This window comes from Notolabrus celidotus, chromosome 7 (genome assembly GCF_009762535.1).
Source record: "Notolabrus celidotus isolate fNotCel1 chromosome 7, fNotCel1.pri, whole genome shotgun sequence".
NCBI classification, from domain to species: domain Eukaryota; kingdom Metazoa; phylum Chordata; class Actinopteri; order Labriformes; family Labridae; genus Notolabrus; species Notolabrus celidotus.
This window is the reverse complement of record NC_048278.1, coordinates 24,152,957-24,165,265: the sequence shown is the minus strand read 5'-3', so window position 1 is coordinate 24,165,265 and position 12,309 is coordinate 24,152,957. Positions and strand designations below refer to the sequence as shown.

The window sequence follows — 12,309 nt, the reverse complement described above, 5'->3', positions numbered from 1 at the left end:
GGCCATTTCGAAGATATTAAGACTGTACGTTTTCCATTATGAGAGGCACAGCTGACTTGATTGACTGGCGGGAACACTGTAGCTGTTGGCGAGGAGACTCAAAGCCCGCCTCTTTACCTCAAACTAACTTGACAAAAGTTAGGTTGGGTTCAGCATTTCCAATACGACTCCCATGGACGATTAGCTTCAAAACAGCGCTTCAGAAACAGATGAGTGATGTCACTGATACTATGTCCATTGTTTATACAGTCTATGATCTGACATCACACCCTTAGATTCCCTCATTAGTACACAGTACTAAATTGCCACTTCAAAATGGTAATAAGAAACACCAGGGACGTATGTGAACTAGGGGTGAGTATTGGCAAGAACCTTACGATACGATACGCATCACGATACTTTGGTCACAATACGATAGTATCACAATATATCACGATATCGCAATATTGTGATATATTGCGATATTCTACACAGTAAACTAAGAAAAAAATAGAGATGGTGTATATGTAAATCCCACAATATTACTCAAAACTGAAAGGAAAAATTAAGTAAAAACTATTTGATTGAAAACAACTTTTCCACTTTATTGTTTTTGAAATACTGAAGTCGGATTTTAGTTCCAAATCGGCTGAAATATGAATTTTTATTTTTACAAAAAAACGATATTAAGAGTTGAAATATCAACATTATATCGGAGGTCAAAGTATCACGATGTATTGCTGTATCGATATCTTTTCACAATTCCAATGTGAACCTGCATGAAACTGTCTAACTCTTTTAATAAACAGTGTAGTTTATAAAGACGTGACATTTTGTCAAAGAAACATCGGAATGATAGGATGGTATTATGAAGTAGCACTCTCCACCACCATCATCAAACATTAAAAGAGAGTACAATTTGAAAGAACAGTATTATTCTTTCAAGCTCAGCTCAACAGACTCGTCTTAGCCAAGGCTCATTGCGTTCTCTCTGGCAGCCTGTAAACACTCTCCATATCACAAGGACAATAAATGCTGGGTTATAGTCAACCTTGTAATCCATCTGCATTTTTCAAGTGCAGAACTTCTGCCATGATGTAAAAGACTAACCACACTCCAGGCTTAGCACATCACATCCTGTGCATCTAAAAATATCTCTTTGCCCCTCTCCCTCTCCGAAACTGAAGGGCCCACTCAGGACAAAAGGCAAACCTGCACGCTTCAGTGGGTATATAACTCTGGTTGTGGAAATAATTTGAATGTCTGATGAGGAAACCTTGACACTGTACGGCAAAAGAAGAGCTGATGTAAACCAGTCAGAAATCAAGCTGTACTGTGATCACACTCCTTAAGACGATAATCCTAGGAGGATCTAAACAGCGTTAAAAATGACTTGGCAATTAACAGACTGTGTTAAAATGGGCAGATGTGATTTGCATTTGCTCTCTCGATCCCTGCACTTGTGCCTCCGTGAGCCTCTCTAACTCAGACACATTCACTTGGCCTCACCCTATTATATAAGCACCACAGTCATAGGAAATGAGCATGAGTGAGCAAATCCCTCTTTGCATTCATTGTGCATTGTTGTTGTGCCATGGAGCTGGGCAGAAGCCTATCTTTTCAATTTTCTAGAAAAGTTTCACTGCTACCTGCCAACTCTTCAGAGTATTTATTAACCCAGACTACGACCACAAACACTTCCAAAGGGACCTTCTGTTCTAGGACAATGACTCATCACTTATCTGGGTTTACCAAATGGTTTCATTTTGACCTGCATGATGTCAACCAAGTGTGCAGACATCTGTAAGACAAAAACAAACACATACCCAGTTCACAGAGCATCTCGTCCTTCCCAAACAAAGTGTCACATGGATCTAAACCTGTGATCTTATGAAACTTTTGCCACTTCTGGTTAGCCAGCTTGTCTAACATCAAGCTACAAAGACTCTTGAAATCATTCTGCAAATATAAAAGCACATAATGGAGGTTTATTAAAGAAACATGATGTTTTTGGACAATGCAAGAAGCTTCAATGCTCAGACATTACATAACTAATCCATTATACAATGATAACTCAAGTTTAATCAACATAATGAACATTTAACTTCCACTTATTAACCCCCCTTCCTGTTCTCCCCTATACCTTACTTATAATCAATAGTAGCTTAACCATTAGTAGACACATCACATGAACAAAGAAGGTTTAGACCTTTCAACCCATGACTTTTCAGAAGTTTGTCACATGTAAAAAGTCTCATGCTTCTCCTGAGATATACAGCCATTTGCTTTTTATTACTTCATTACACAGAGCAGACAAATTCATGATCAAAAGAGCTTGTCATAGTGTATTTCATTAACCTCTTAAATACCCTCTCAACATCTATGCCACTATAAGAAATGTATCTACTTTACATATCTGTATATATATACGTATATATATATATATATATATATATATACATATATATATATATATATATATACATATACATATACATATATATATATATATATATAAATACATTCAAAAACTGTGCCCAAACCACAGCTTTTGTGCAAGAGTTCCACATGATCAGCCCACAACATCACATCCTCAAGATGCCGTCCAAATGTGTAGTGGAAATTTCCACTAGCAGCCATGGCCGGCCTTGAGATTTGCACATCTGAAACTTAATATGCCAAAGGGCAGAAACAAACACCCAGGCCTCAGAGGCAGAGTGAGGGGCTCTTTAAAATGTGCTGGCTGTAGTAAATTAAATGCACACAGTCATACAAGGGGGGTTTAACTGACCCTAACGTATCTGATCGAACGTGAAGACATTACAAGTAATTAAAATGTTTCAGTGTGGCTTGTTAGATAACTCATTTTGACAGAAAGAGGGGGAAACACATCAGTCACAGCACACAAAACACAAGCATCTGTCAGAGACCAGGGTAGAAGCTTTTTGTCCTCTGTTTAAACTGTGGGACTGTGCTGAGTTTCATTAATCTACATTCTGAAAGGATTAAGCAGCTATGATGTTTTTGATCACACACCTTATTACTTATGAAAGTAGCTAACAGTTTCCACTTGAAGCCCTTAAAAATACATCACAAAAAAAAAACTTGTTTTTCCAAAGTTGGGCCAAGTTCTGCAGTAAGTAGGTCGCTGCAACCATAACTCCAGTTATGGAGAAGCACAAGGCAGAGGACTGGATGGAGCGGACATGGTCAAGCTGATAGAATTTTACATGCATGATTTATATTTAATTCACCTACTAACACCCCTGTACAAGCATCAAAACTTGGTACTACAAAGTACATGTGACCATGATATCTCTGGTTTCTGTAGGTCACAATTGTGCTGTTGTCTACTTGGGTATTTGTCTATTGTAAGAAGCATTAAGTAACAGGTTCATTATATCATATCTAGAGCAAACATCCATGCAGCATGTTATCAGGCTAGGAATTACAGAGAGCGACACTTAAGTGACAGTATCAACTTTGATTGGTCCAAATAAAATTATATGTTAGTTGACTAACGGCTAAATTCCACCAGATCCGTATCCAGTCCGTCTCCGATCCATCACAGCACCGGATCTGATAGGTTTCTATTCCAGTCAATGTGTTAACTCCCACTGGATCCCTTCCATTGCTTTTCGGCTGCGTCCCTGATCCGGCACGCCGGAGCCCTCCGATCAGATACCCAAGGCTTGTATTTTTGCCGGATGCCGGCACGACGCATGAATCTCAACAGGAAGTCCGGCACCAATACAGAATTAAAACATCCCGTTCATTTTCAGAATAAAACACTCTGTATTATAGCCAGATCGTTTTTCACTCAACTCTGACAACATACTGTCATAATGGGCAGAGCCAGGCCTGAAGTCAATAGGTCAGAGGTCAATAAAGACAACATGGATGAGGAGAGGAGTCGGATATTCAGTAAAGCAGTAATTACCACGGGAAAAACTCAGTTATATGATTCCAGCTGTCTGGCAGTCCTGCTCCGTGCTGCGTTCTGAAAATGCAACCTGTGTTGACGGACAATGGAGCACAGAGACGGACTGCAGCGGGTCAGAGACGGATCGGACATGGATCTGATGGAAGTCCCAGGTGAGACAGACAAACTGACCCACAGAGAGGTCTAATTGAGCAAATTTCCTTTCCCACTCTGTTCTTATCAATAAACACAGCTCTGAAAACGAGCTACTCTATCTTGTTGTTGTATGTGGCTTGCTTTATGAACCGTAGGCCAGCTTTGCCTCTTCATAACCAAGGAAGGTATGTAGTTCTCAGGGTTGCTCAACAGAACACAGTAGGTGACGCAACTATCAGCGATTCCAGAATAAAAAGCGTGGAGTTAAACACACCGCAGTCTGTAGATTGAGATGAAAGAGGGAGGAGATCGTACTGATCATATCTCTCTTAACTGGATGGTATTTGATCAGTAAAGTCATGTACTTTAATTAACTATGACTATGTTTTGTGAATGTTTTCATTTATATCAGGAAATGCTTTTGGGCAATATACAGGTATGTTGTGTTGGTCTTATTGGGAAACGGTCATGGGGAAAATCGGATGCTTAACACAGACACCAGCTGAGCGGTGAGAGGTTTACAGAGATGGATGCAAAAGGAGAGGGAGATCACACAAGATGTATTTTCCTGTAACTTGATGTTAATGTATTTTATTAAAACTCTTTTTTTCAACAAAAAGTTCAGCATAAACTCAAATAAATAGCTATCCAGTTACTACTTTTACCAAATAACTGCCCTACACACAACTTCAAAATAAAAGCATTGTGTGAAAACAAGAGGAGTCTCTTCATCTAAAAAACAGGATAGGGTTTGCTTTGAAAAGCATCCCGAATGTGCTTTCAAACTATATTTGATGCTTTTGATATTGCTGATACTAACTCAATATAGATCTCAATGTAAGCCAAAATATGTTGCGAGTTGCAGAAAATGTTATATTTGCTATGGGAAGAGGATAGGTTTAATTGGAAAAGCTTGGTTTATATTTGCTCTCTCACCGTTCCAATGAACCCAGTCATTCCTCAGCGTACTGTCAGTAACACAAGCTGACACAAACAAGAGGAACTGACACACACAGCTGCCCCTTAGCAATCCGTCCCTACTACATCCTGGCACTTCTTAAAGGAGGTGCTATTTTTTACTCCCAGTATAAATGTCTTCTAAATATCTCTCTCCATTTAACATATCCTCTCTTAAAATCTATTTGAATCTGTTTGTTTACTTTTAAGTCTAAGTTTAGCTTATAGCCACTTACACTGTATGGTATTAAAAGTAATGAGTTATTTGTCCTTATAAATTAAACTGTCTTTTTAAAACATTATCCCTGTAAATGATCCTTATTCAAATCATAGTAAGACTATTACTTTACGACTTATTTTCATCGTTACCTACTTTTTTTGAACAGGACTCTTGGTCTGCAAATTGCAGGGTCACAGTCACTATAAATAAAACCTGCAGTCATGTGAGGGTGAGTAAGTCAAGCTGAAGCATGAAATCAACCTGAACCAAATACAAGACATATCAGCTCTTAGGGTTATCAGCTACTGACCTGAAGCAAATAAACAAACAGAACCAAAACACAGGATACAAAGGTGTCAAGTTCACAGACTTTGACAAATTCCATCACAGCCATTCAATAGTGGAAAAATCTGACATTTCCATATCATTCTTTTTTGCAATATATATTGAGAAATCATCAACGTAGAGGAAATTTCGCCATTTTAAAAACGGCCAAGGGAATATAGTGGGGAAGAAGGGAAGATGACTAAAATTGCAAATAAGCAGAAATGTTTAAATAATTATGCAAATGTCCTAAAAACATATATAAATATATAATTAAATTAAATTAAAAAGTTGCGTTTAAAAATAATAAATACGTTGATTTTATCTAGCCTGAAATTTTTTTTTTATAATAATGACAAATAAAATATGCAAACTACTTATAAATAGCTACATAGCCATCAGCAAAATTAATCCAGGGAATAAACAATAAAAAGCAATAAGAATGTGTTTCATCTTTGGGGTTTAATAGAATAAAATCCAAATGTTAGGTCCTTTTCCACTTATTATGAAAATATGTGTATTTTTTACGTGTATTGGTGGTTTCCAATGAGACACAAGTCCCTCTTAGATCTGTTATGTAATGTGCTACTTGACTCTGGTATTTAACCCATGACCTTGTGACGAACAAGTGTCCCCATGTAAGGTCCACACACTCCATAGTGCTCATTTCCTCTTAAGTGGAAAATTACACAACTGACTTTAACCCAGACTGTATGATATTACTATCCCTAAACACCCAATGACTGAAACCTTTGTTTTGGTGAATTCACAGGGTGTTAAACGTCACAGGGGCTTCAGAACCAGTATGCCCTTTAATCACACAACATGCGTGCGTTGTGCTCATATTTAGCAATATTGGGTGTCAATTTACACAGCTATTTTTTCCACACTATTTTAGGACCCACAAAACATGCAGTTACAGACACACGGGGTTGAATTCACAATGTTCCCTTGGATAAAACTGAATCTAGATGAGTAAAAGATGAAAGGTATGGGTTACATTAAATGGTCATTGTCCACTCTGGAATGAAATAGCCATGAAAACAGTTCTCGATTCATGTTTGCCAGCACAAAGTAACTAAGACCGTTGATGATGAAGTACCTTAGAGCAAAAGGGATACAATAAAAAGTTACTTGATAATTTGGACCTGATTACATTTATTTGCTGCTACTTCAGGTGTGACCTAGGCGGCAACCTTTGGCCGCGAGAATCGAAGTCAATGTGGAAGTGTTAAGAAATGCAGTTCCTTGAGTGTCCACTTGAGGCTGGCTCCAGAAGTACCAGAAACCACAAACACACCAATTCATAAAAGCCGATCTTTACAGCATAAATGAACACGTTTACAGCCTGGTACAAAAACAAGTGTAGTCTGGATAGCTCATTTCTCAATCGGCACACACTGTATGAGGGGTGAATTTTTTCATAACGCAGCAATTTGTAGATATTAAGATTACGAGCTTTCTTTTATGAGAAGCACAGCTGACTTGATTGACAGGCGGGTACACTGTAGCTGTTGTCTAGGAGGCTCAAAGCCTGCCTCTTTACCTCACAATGACTTGACGATTGGCTTCAATATAGCGCTTTAGAAACAGTTGGGTGAGGTCAAAGATACTACGTCCATTATTTATACAGTCTATGGTGTGACCCTTTTCCTTTCGTGGGGCATTCCTTATCTCAGTCTTCAACTATAGTTGCGTGGATGCCTAAGAGAAGAGCTCTATATATTCAGTAGGAGACTACAAACAAAGGTACTTACTTTGGGATAGGAATGCAGAGATTTATTGGCTGAACATTGGTATTGCACACCTTATTGGCCTTGTGGGTGCCATCTATCTAAGTATCTGAATGCAGTGTCAGATGTTCATCTCTTGTGTTATTAACTTTTCCCTGGATACATGTTATGTTGGCAATCCACTGTTTAGCTCCAACAACAGTAGCTGGCAAACCTAGCTGCTGATTTTGAAAAAAAAAAGCCCGGCCTGGCTTGAAAGAACTCCAGCATGATGTGAAGCAGCTGCAGTGAGCACATGTGGTTTGTTTTCAAATTAAAGTGAAAGAAAATGTTGGCCATATGGAAGTTAACACAGTTACTGGAAGCATTCAAGGACATTCAATGGTTGTGACATGGTCGTGTGGCCTATTAAGCAAGGATAGAAACACATCAAATCTTGGCTTTAGCTATAAGCAAAACCAGAACTTAAAAAATTAGCCCAGAATTTCATAGTTAAATCCCCTTTTCCCACTTTGTACAGTGTACTTAAAAACTCCTGTAGCTAAGATTGGGATAGTGCTAATGTTCATATTGGAAGGCATGTCTGGCCTCTGCCAATAGTCTCAAATCAAGCAAGAGAAAGTTTTCATAGATGGTTTATGTAGCTAATAGGACACATTTATTAAACCTACATTTTCATTGTTTTTTTTATAGAACTCAAGAAATGAAGATAGATTTGTCCTCCAATCTGAACTTCAGGTTCCATCAGCTGCAATCGTATCAAGCTGCATGTAGTCAAACAATCTGAATCCAGTACTGTACAGTGGGAGGAGGGCTAAATAAGAATCTGTTTCAAGATGAGATTGTGTATTCACTTTCATTAGGAGCTAAAGGAGTTAAAACTTGTATTATTTGATAGCTGTCTCCTCAGTGAGAAGGCAATAAACAGAAATAAACACATCCCTTCAACATCAGGTCTACTCTGCATTGATTAGTAAAAGTTGTACTTCTAAAGAAGCATTTCAGAAAGTTTCCTAACACTGACAATCAATGTTTAGACAAAACTATGCCAGACATGACGTTCACTCATGTTTACAAGGACATCAGCGTTATCACTCACAGGAGGTCAGAAGTTGAGCAAATTTGAACTTTAAGTGCAGGCCACCGATTACCACATACCAGGGTTCCCACTCTTTTCCAGAGATCATTTTCCAGGACATTTTCAGTGATAATCAAGCTGGTATGACAGTCTAAATTGAGTTCCTACTTTAGTTCCTAAATAGTCTAATATGTTCCTCTCAGTGGAAGTCTACATTGAAAGATGTGCAGTCTATGGCTATCCATGAAATCATCTCTTACATTGTAATTATAGAACAATGCAACCAAAGATGCACAGCACTTTATTAGTGCAACAAAGTAAAAATGATGGCCAACTCTCATCTCAGCTTTCTCTTCTCTCAAAAAATATTAAAAGAGCAAAGTAAAAAAACAAAGAGCCAGCAAAGGACTCTGGAAGCTGCCTTACTGAAATAAATAATAATCAGAGGATCAGTGCATAAATTGACCTAAATAGAACTGAATGACAAAAATGGCCACAAATGTTGAATGGGGATGTGTTTTTTTTTTTTAACCTTGTCCGGTCGCATGCAGTCATGTTGTAATAATTTTCCAGGACAATCTGTGATTTTCCAGGACATTTTACTTTATCTCAAGTTTTCCAGGTGTTTTCAAGTACTGGAAAACTGGTAAACTGTTTTCCAGGTTTTCCAGGACGCGTGGGAACCCTGACATACTCTGTAAGAGCAAGACTCAAGCATGTCAACAAAGATCTGTTTGACAGAATCACAAATTGTTCATTTGCCTCAGAGGGCTTTACAATCTGTGCAACATATGACAAGTTAAAAATGAAAGTTGTTTCATACTGTGATTTACAGTGATGATTCAGTCTATGCACTTACTGGTTTTGAGAAGGGCATTTAACTACGACCTTGCTGAATCATAAAGAAATGAAAATGTTTCACTAAAGGAACTGAAGCAATACTTTATCTCATGCAGGAATTTATTACTTGCAACCACAGGCAAGTAGTTTTCTTGGACATACAATCTATTCAGCCTCATACTTGCACTGCTGCCAGCCAAACCCTCTCTAAGGATTAGCGTGTTTTAGCTCAGGCGTGTTACAGCCCACACAATGCTGCCAGTGTTGACGGAAACAGAGAAAAGCCCTACTGTTTCCCCACCACGCGTTTTCACAATGGTCACTGTTGAGTGGATAACAGTGAAGAGTGTAAATCACGACGGCTGCTCTCCACCGTAAAGCACTGGTATGGTTATTAAAGGAGATAATTAGAGCTGGAGATATGACATAACTAAGACAGTCATATGACAGCTAATTGTAATTATTTTACATTATGTTATTCACATGAAAGGGCAAGCTAGCACCTTAATGTTGCAGCTGAGGTGAAATCTTGGTGTGGTTCTTCCTAATGTTACTGCGGGGCGTGGGCTCGCTAGCAGAGATGTGACGTTCGCGAACGAGTCGGTCTTTTGAACGGCTCTTTTAAGTGAACCGATTCGCAGTTGCGAGCCTTTCATTTGGGAGCCGTTTTTTATATGCAGATTACCCATGCTGCCTTCACGTGTCACCTGTGTGCCCCATGAGTCTTTTGTTCACACTTATTGTCAACACTTTGTTATTGTTTACATTGTTTAGATGAGTGATTCTATAATTAGGGGTACATTTCAAGTCCATGGGGGGAATTTGTCAATTTTACCAAATATTATGGGTCGTTATTTTAAAAAAAATGTCCAATTTTATATTGGATGATATTTCTCTTTCATTTAATACAAAAAGTTAACAGGTTCCATGATTTATTTTGCAATAAATGCAGATTATATATTGGAATTTAAAGTTTTTGTGCTGTCTGATTTCTTAAACGTCAAGTTTGCTCTTAAAATTTAACATTAGAATACATGTATTTATATATTATTTCAGCATTAATTGTTCAAAAATAATAATTATGTGGATTCGAGTCAAGGAGCTGAGTTCAGGTGTAGAAACACCAGGTCTTCATTTTTATTCTAGTTGTACTTTTATTTCTTGATAAACATATATATTTATTCTTATTTATTATTTTCATATTTTTTTCTGTATTAATAAAATGTTCTTGTGTGGAAAATGTTACAGTAAAGTTGTTTTGCATGGAAGTTATCTGTAGCTTGCATAGTTTTTATAAGTTTTTTAGGTGAGGGAAAATTCAAAATAGTGATCTCACTGTCGAAGCATGGGGATATGGCACTATACTAAAAACGTATTTCTTCAGTCTGGCTTTTATGTAGGGTTTAACAGTTTTATTACCTACCTTTTACTATAATATTGATTTAAATATTGCTTTATTATTTTAGTAATTTTAACTGTTATCTTATTCTATTTTATGTATTTATTCATTCATTTATTTAATTTGTATTTATCTACTCAGTTTTATTGATATTTTTAGCCTTAGTTTTATTTTTCAGCTCTTATCCTTATTTATTTTAACTATTTTTATTCTTAATTTTGATTCTTTAACTTATTTTAATAACACATATTTTATTTTTGGTGTACATTGGTCTCTGTTTTATTTTATGTTGTTCCCATTATTATTTTTATTTTTTATTTGTATTATTACTATTTTTCTTATTATTATTAGTATTATTATTATTGTCCCCTAATATGTCTTGTCATTGTTTCATTTCTACTTCTTTCTCGTTTTTCACTCGCTGTAAAGCACTTTGGGTTGCATTTGATTTGTATGAAAGATGCTAGATGAATAAAGCTTAATTGATTGATTGATCTTATGGAATGTTTACAATGCCAAATTAAATTATAATCAATATTTCAGAATAATTCCCACCAATAGAGTATATATATATATATATTGGTGTGATGTGTAAGTGTAAATTATTCTGATCCAAATCTTAACTTATAACTGATTCCAGTGATTGTGTCCTTGATAAAAATGAGTTACCCCTGGTTGACTTCTAAAAAATAAATGAATATAACAACGAGCCAAAGAGCCAGTCTTTTGAACGGCTCTTTTGACAGGAACAGCTCCTCAAGATCCGGTTCCCTTCAAAGAGCCAAAATCCCATCTCTTGCCGCTAGCTAGCAGCCATAACGTTACTCAACCTTACTATATTGACCACAGAGATCATTTGAAGTGGTGTTGGGTCAACATTCCTCTGTGAAGTCAGCACATTACACACTGACTGACAGTATAAGGAAGTTCATTCAACTACGCTTGGGTGATATTTACCTTGAAGTGCGATGGCATCAATTCGTGTGGCCAAGCACGTTCAGAATAACAGTTAAACAGCATCCACTCACCGTGATTCCCCCTGTAGTATGTTCCTCTGCTGTGTTCTTCCTCACAAACTCGAGATGCTGAAGGGCTTTAAAGGGCGAAAAATAGACCCGAACAAGCAGCAAAGACTGTCCTGGGAACAAAAATCGCCTTTGTCTTAATGTAAGTTGACCTATCCGCTGCAGCCGCTGCAGGGCGACCTCATCACACAACACCCCGCCTGTGATGTGGACGACGGTCGGGGTTGTGGTTTTAGAGGGGACCTCGCTCGGTCTGACCGGGGAAACAAAAACAGCAGTGGGTGAATGTATGTTGTTAGCAGGGAGGTGGGGATCTCGTGAAGGGCTCTCTCTCTCTCTCTCTCTCTCTCCCTCTCTCTTTCTCTCTCTCTCTCTCTCTCTCTCTCTCTCTCTCTCTCTCTCTCTCTCTCGTCGTGACTTTCCAGAAGATCCCGTCGTTGGCAGAGGGAATCGAGGTTGGCAGTCTGCACGGTCCGCACGTACAATAAATGTTTGCTAGCCCACTACCAGCAGCAGTAGCAGCAGCAGCTAGGTCCCACCTCCTTCTCCTCCTCCCTGTCGGCTCAGCACACACAGACCGATGCGGGTAATGCCGCGCGAGGTTTTGAGGACAGCGTGTACGAGCGGAGTGATGCTGGCACGAGAGGGATTGGATGATGCTGCACATGGTCACGTA

The 12,309-nt window shown here is 38.1% G+C and overlaps 1 protein-coding gene across 1 annotated transcript in view; it reads right to left on the bottom strand.

The window, feature by feature from the left end:
• Positions 1–11,983, bottom strand: part of rnf24 (ring finger protein 24) — a 34,190-nt gene extending 22,207 nt beyond the window's left edge. Inside the window, exon 1 of the mRNA XM_034688223.1 lies at positions 11,637–11,983. The gene's annotated coding sequence lies outside the window, so the exon portion shown is untranslated. The remainder of the gene's footprint in view (positions 1–11,636) is intronic.
• Positions 11,984–12,309: the final 326 nt, after the last annotated feature.